Consider the following 7,219-nt stretch of genomic DNA (forward strand, 5'->3'; position numbering starts at 1 on the left):
CTCATCTGTGTCTGCAGTAGTGGTTTTAGAAATTTTTTTTAAGGTGATCATTAAAAAATTTAAAGGGGTAATTGCACTTTATTCATCTGTGATTTATCTCAAACTTAATTTATTCACTCGTGGTTTCATTTTTGACACTTGACCCACTTGTGCTTTACTCTGTTACTATTCCATTACCCACCTCTCTATCAGACATTACTCTTAACACATTTTTTTTATCAAAAACAAAACCCAAATCAGATCAAACACTCCTTTCTCCCAAAACACACTCTCATCCACGCGTGCTCATCAAACTAAGATCCTAGTCCCTAGATGCTACAAGGTAGAGAGCTTGAGATAATAGACTGAGAACCATCTGGGTTTTGATTGTGCAAGTAAACCGAGGAAGAACGAGACACCGATTCTGGGTTTATCTAAGGCAAACTCGTATTTTTTATTATTGTGTCTTGATCCGTTCGCTTTCTCTTTATTGGGTTGGAATGTCCTATCAATTTTTCTTGGCAATGGATATGGAAACTCGATACAGTTCCAAAAATTCAAATCTTTGTGTGGAAATGCTATTTACATAGTTTCCCTGTCAAAGATATGCTTATGAGTAGAGGTATTTCTGAAGATTGCAATTGTGAAATTTGTGATAGAAAGAGTGAGACCACAATTCATGTTTTGCGTGATTGTAGTTTTGCCAAAGATTTTTGGTTACACTCGGGTTACACGAGTTGTGATAGTGTGTTTTTTAATTCTGATATTTGCTGCTGGTTGAAGAGAAACTTGTGTTCAGAACAGAGTACTAGTGAAGTGTATTTGCCATGGAACCAGTTCTTTGCATTTGGAATTTGGAGTTTATGGACTCGTCGCAATAAGAGAATTTTCAAACAGGTGGAACCAAATCAGTACCTCAGCAAAGAGTTTTGACACAACTAGATATTAGAAGAGAAAATAAGCTTATATAGCTAGAGTTTTGAAGAGTAAACTGATAAAATGATTGTCAATTAAATGGGTCAAAACAGGTTTCGCGTGTCTGATTTGAATTGACACATTTAATAAACGAGTTAATTTGTGTCGAACTTAATTTGACACAAGCCCGCTAAGGCTCAACACGAATCTTCTAATTTCGTGTTGCATTTGCAAGTCATATCGAATATTGCCACCCCTATCACAAAGCCAGCATAAGGGAGGCATGTCATGGGTTGTGCAAGATTTTTAAAAACAACAGCAGGTTGTGTTGCCTCATGGTGATTCAAGCCTACACAAGATGGCTTAGAGGCAGTGAGATTGTGGCTTTGCAAAGAATTATTTCATGGTTAAGGCTTGGCAAGTTGCAAGCCATCCATGTGATGTGGGTAGCAAGTGCAATGGGGCTGAGACATGGTAGCCTTGTTGCATGGGCTAGACCATGGACTAGTTTTTATGCAGTGGAGTAGACTGCAAGTTGGCAAGGCAGGGCTGGGATGTTTAATTATATAGTGTGATGATTTAGTATAAAAAATACTAAATTAGCCTGCAGATGGCATGGCCAATTGGAGCTATGTTTGCAATTAGGTGGTGCTGTGTTGATGGGCTGTGTGCTATTTGGATGGTGCTGGACAAACTTGGAGGTGGCATTGGCGTGGGCAAGGCCATTTACTTGATGGTTCATTGACAAAGGTTTAATGCTGCGCAGGTTGCATGGGCTGCCTAGTGGAAAAGCAAGGCTTATGGTGGGCTAGAACATGTGCAGCACGGTGTGCACATGTGTCCAAGTGGCAGCGGCGTGGGATGGCGATTACCGAGCAATTATTGTTGTGGCGAACTTTGTGCCAGTGTTGTCAGGAACGCAAAGACCCCAAAAGAACTAGTCCTATCCATTAACTAGGGTAAATTTCACTAACTACCCCCTGAGGTTTGGGGTATTACCAAGCACATCTAAAGGTTTTAAAAAGTCACCGTCTGTGCACCGTTTTATTAAACAATTTTTTTTTTCTTTTCTTCGTCTCTCCCTTCTTTCTGTCTTTCCGATTTGGAGCCTTCTCCAGAAACCAAACACCAACCATGTCAACAACCTCAAAAACATCGTTGAAAACCCTTCCTACGAAGGCCCTGACTCCAACCCAAGTTGCTACTGTTTCCACATCAACAAGAACAAGGTCGTCTACATGAGCGAGTCCTTGGTCAAACGCGCCACCAACGTCGCTCGAAACAACCTCATCTCTCTGGGCACGTGTATCAGCAAGTACACCCATGGCCGTAGCTTCCACCTCACGGTCCAGTCGCCGAGCTTGTTGGTTGCCAATGCAAAACACAAGGTTTGGCTCAAACCCACCTCAGAGGTGGCGTTTTTGTATGGGAACCATGTTTTGAAAGGTGGGTTAGGGAGTATTACTGAGAATATTGCTCCTGATGATGGGGTTGTGGTTTTTTCAATGTCGGATGTGCCTCTGGGTATTGGTATTTCGGCTAAGAGTGCTTAGGATTGTAGGAAGTTGGATCCCAATGGGATTGTGGTGCTTCACTAGGCTGATATTGGGGAGTATTTGAGGATGGAGGATGAGCTTTGAGGTTTCTTAGGAGGTTTTGGCAAATGGGTCTGTGTTGTTTTGGTGATATTTTTTCTGATTTTGGGTAATATTAGGTTGGGTTTTATGTGGGATTTTGATTATTAGGTTGCCTCCTTTATAAGCGTGTGTTTTTGACATGGTTGGTGTTTGGTTTCTGGAGAAGGCTCCAGATCGGAAAGACAGAAAGTAGGAAAAGCTTGGCGTGGGGTAGTTAGTGAAATTTACCCTATTAACTATGTTGACTAAAGCATTCTCATCATGTGCGTCAAATGTCAAATATTTGGCATTTGACACGCCAAATACCAAAAACAGACCCTCATGAGCTGTGTTAAATGTAAAAAAATTGACACACCGTTACAATACCGTCTCAAATATGAAATAGTACGAACATCAATGCTATAATTTCTTTTGTTTATTTTATTTACTTTTCGCTCTCCTCCCAACACATATCTCTCTCTCTGTCTACAACACAGCTCTCTCTCTCTCTCTCCTCTCTGGTTTCCATCTCTCTGTTGCTCCCTATTTCTTTCTCACTTTCATTTTTTTTTTTTTTATCTCTCACTCTCTTCCTCTCTCCTCTCTCCTCTCTCTTTGCATTTTGGTATTATCGTCGGAGATCCGACCCGATTCATATCAATGAGGCCGAGATCGGGCGAAAACTTTGATTTGCTCTCACTAATCCATAGAAAATGGCTTCTGAGGACGTGAAGATGAGCGAAACCTGGAGCTGCCGATCTCTCCTCTCTCCAAACCTCGCCGATATCTCTCTCTCTCTCTCTCTCTCTCTCTCTTTCTCTTTCTTGGTGGTTGACGCAGTGTTTCTAATGGTGGTTGTTTTGATTATTGGTGGTTGGCTGATTTTGGTTGAAGGTGGTGGGTTGATCGGGTTGTGGGTGTGAGATTTGGGATGGCCTCAGATCGGTTTGTGGGTTGTGGGTGTGAGATCGGGTTGTGAGTGTGAGATTTGTGGCTATGGATGGGTCTCACCAGCGTCACCGCCAATATTGGTTGTGGTGTTTTTTTTTTTTTTTTTTGTGTAGGGGCTAATGGTGGTCGGTGGTTGATTTTGTGAGGGTGGTCGGTGGTTGTGGGCTGTGGTAGTTGATCTGTGGGTGTGGGTAGTGGAGGATTTTGTGTGTGTATATATATATGTAAAAGTTTTTTTTAGATTATTTTAATGTGTTGGATATATTATTTTAATGTATAGAATTGAAGAATAGAAGATGTGATAAATGGGGAATTGTAAAATGATGTGGTAAAATAATAAAGTAGGCTTTTGGTGTGTCAAAATGACACATTTTATAAGAGAGATGATGAGAATGCTCTAAGGGAGTCCTAATTGTACCCACATTCCCTTACAATTGGATAGGTGGATTTGTGGATTTTGGGTATAAGTGTTTATGAGGAGTCCTAATTGTAACTTGACTAATTATTTTGGGGTATAAGTATAAATGTGGGTATATGTGTAAATGACTAGTTCTAATTCCCTTACAATTAGGACTCCAAAAGAACTAGTCCTAGTGAAGTTATACCCACAGTGGTATTAGTACAAAGAAACCAATTCAATCGAGACTAAAATTATTAAAATAAAAATTGATGGCTTTGCAAGGAAGTGATCAATGAATACCATCATTGGGATATTGGAAGAAACCAATAACTCTTTATAAATGGTGTTGGCCTTGGTCAAGTTGAGGAGCTACTTAACCTTGTTGGTGGAGAATACCAAGTTGGGCACTTGGATGGCTTATGTGTCAAAACCTCTTTCTCTTTGTCTAAAATATGGAAGATATTACAAACTCAACATTTTCTATATTTTGTTGTACTATGAAAGTGTAATTTGATTGGAATGATTTTTTTTTTTTTTTAATTGATGTGTAAATCTTACACAAACTTTGGACAAAATAACACTCCCTCTATTGGGATTTATAGATGCATGATACTCCTCCCTAGGTATGTATAAATTAATATGATTTTTATTTTATATATAAAAAAGGAAATATTATATCAATGAAAACCTGACTATTGCATTTATACAAACCTCACAGGATTGTCATTTTTTGAAACATTTGGGGGACAATTTCTTTTCGTAATACCCCAAGAGAGGTTGGTGTAATTAAAAAACTTGTTTGACTTGAAGGGTAAAATTGACACTTCAAGTTAATTTGACATAACATACAATTGGGTTGGGTATGAATTTCAAGACAATTGAATTTTTAGTTAAAATTCCAAAGTTGACAAAAGTTGTAAACTGTTTAGGCCAATTTGTCTATTATCAATCAATTAGGAAAGATATTTGGATGGGTGAAAAAGTGAGAGGATAGAAAATTGAGAAGAAATAGAAAAGTGGGAGAATAGAAGTGATTTAATTTAGTTTCCTTCATTTGTGTTTGGTTGAGGGTGGAAAAGTAGAGGAATGAAAAAAATGAGTTTATATAAATTTACTCATATGCCCTTGTTAAAACAAAACAAAAGTGGCAAATAACCTAAAAAAAAAAGTAATCACCTAATTTATTAAAAAGAAAAATCATGCCTAGATTCAAGTCCAATTAACCCCCCCCCCCCCCCTTCCAAAAAAAAAAAAAAAAAAGAGGAACCAACAATTCCGTGCTTAGGGGGGAAAAAGTGTGAAAAAGCAGCCATCATTTACGCCTAGGAAAGCAAAAAATAAAAGAGAGGGTAGTTTAGTCATTGACTGCAATTATTTCTCTCCTCTCTATTTTCTCCTCAAATTGGAGAGATAAAATTTTGGTCGGTTAAGGGAGAAAACACCTAACCCCTACAAATTTTCCATCCTTCCCTTCTCTCCAACCAAACACCCATAAAATTAATGAAATGATTAAACTTGACCCCATAGTTTAAGGGGAGAAAGGAAAAGTAAGTACTTTTATTTAAAAAGTATAAAAGGGGGGCGACGTCATAGACTGAAACTCTTTAAAAAAAAAGTACAGAAGGGGCACAATTCTAACATACATTACAATACAAGAAGTATTACAAAACAAAAGTCAAAATAATAAGTTGATAAACCATAAATGACAAAGAAGTCAACATCCACGCTCATAGGGATCTCTAAAACAAAAATGGTGAACTTACTAATTTTTTTTTTTTTTTTTTTTTTTGGTGATAAAAAGACTAGAAATTTCATTAATTACAGAATGACAGTACATTAAGATGAAGAGTTTATTCTAGGAAACAAGGATTTTCTTCCGACCAAATAGAAAAATCAACAATGCAAATAGCATGTTTAGCTAACAAGTGTGCACTTACTAATTTGATCCTTCAACTAGAAGTAATAGTAGGTAAAGTTTAATTTAGTCCTTCATCTACTAATTGTGTCAATTTTTAGTCTCTCCACTATTAATTGTACTAATTAGTCTAATTTGGTACTTCAACTTTTAAATTTAAGTCAATTTTATCAATGCATTTCATCTCTATTTATATTTTAATGGAATCAACTGACGACTGATGTTTTAAATAAAACACATATCAAAAGATTATTATTATTATTATTTTTCATGAAAAAAAATATAAGTAGAGGGGTGATTTGAGTTCGTGTTAAAAGGTTATTATAGAATCAATTTTTTTTTAATATATAAATAATTTTAATTTTTAATAATTATGCAAAAATTTAAATAAAGAAAAAAAAAATCCAGACTTAATTTTAAAAATTGAGAGATTAAATTGAAATAATTAATACTTGAGGGGCTAATTTAACTTAGCCCAATAGCTAAATTAGTAGTTTAACCAACAAAAAATCAAGTGCTGCATTCCCTCAAAAGTGTATTTGTTTCTTTTTGTCCAAATGTTCCACTTCCACGTCCAAATGTTCCACATCGGAAGTGACTTCCAAATCTCACTACACTATTATGATTACAAAAGCTCCTTTTCCAAAATGACAGGAGGGCAGCTTCTAAACACGAAATCAGTACAATTACAAAAATTCATCTTCCCGCCTGACTCATGCAAGTCGAGGGCCGAGCCAAATCTAAACAAGTATCAAAAGTACAAATTTATTCATTTAATTTTATTTTCGAATATGAGCCCAGCTTTAGCTTATGGTCAAGCAAGATTATACGTTCAAGCTTATTTCATTTTCTTATTAAATATGCTCAAGTTTATTAATGAGCTACTTAATTAACCATTTTTTTTCTCATCTATAACAAAATTATGACTAAAATTTTTTACCCCTTCACGAATCAACGATTTTTTTTTTTTTACTATAAATGGACTTGATATATTATCATTAAACTCTAAATAATAATTTGATATCATATAAACCTATACTTACACACTCTAATGTCAATATAATTGTATTTTAAGACAAGATACACGAAATTATATATAGTTAAATCAAGCCTCATTTTTATGCGCTTGTTCACAAACACATTATTATGTATTTATATTTGAGCTCAACTTATTTAATAGTCAAGCCAAAATTTGAGCTTGAGCTTGACTTGTTCGCTAAATAAAAGAATATAATCTAGTATTTTTCCAAGCCAAGATCAAGTTGTTTACAACTTGACTCATTTACAGCCCATGCAAGTATTCTTCACCTCAAAGAAGTGATGGGGTAAAGATGGGTTCTACACATTTACTCCCATTGTCTTGTCTTGTCTTGTCTTGTCTTGCCTAGTCCCAAATCCATATATATATATATATATATATATATATATATATATGTATATAAT

General features: G+C 35.9%; 1 pseudogene; it reads left to right on the top strand.

Moving 5' to 3' along the window:
* The window catches only part of LOC126704692 (uncharacterized), a 28,298-nt pseudogene extending 25,758 nt beyond the window's left edge, over window positions 1–2,540 (top strand).
* Window positions 2,541–7,219: the final 4,679 nt, after the last annotated feature.

This window comes from Quercus robur, chromosome 11 (assembly GCF_932294415.1).
Source record: "Quercus robur chromosome 11, dhQueRobu3.1, whole genome shotgun sequence".
Lineage (NCBI taxonomy): Eukaryota > Viridiplantae > Streptophyta > Magnoliopsida > Fagales > Fagaceae > Quercus > Quercus robur.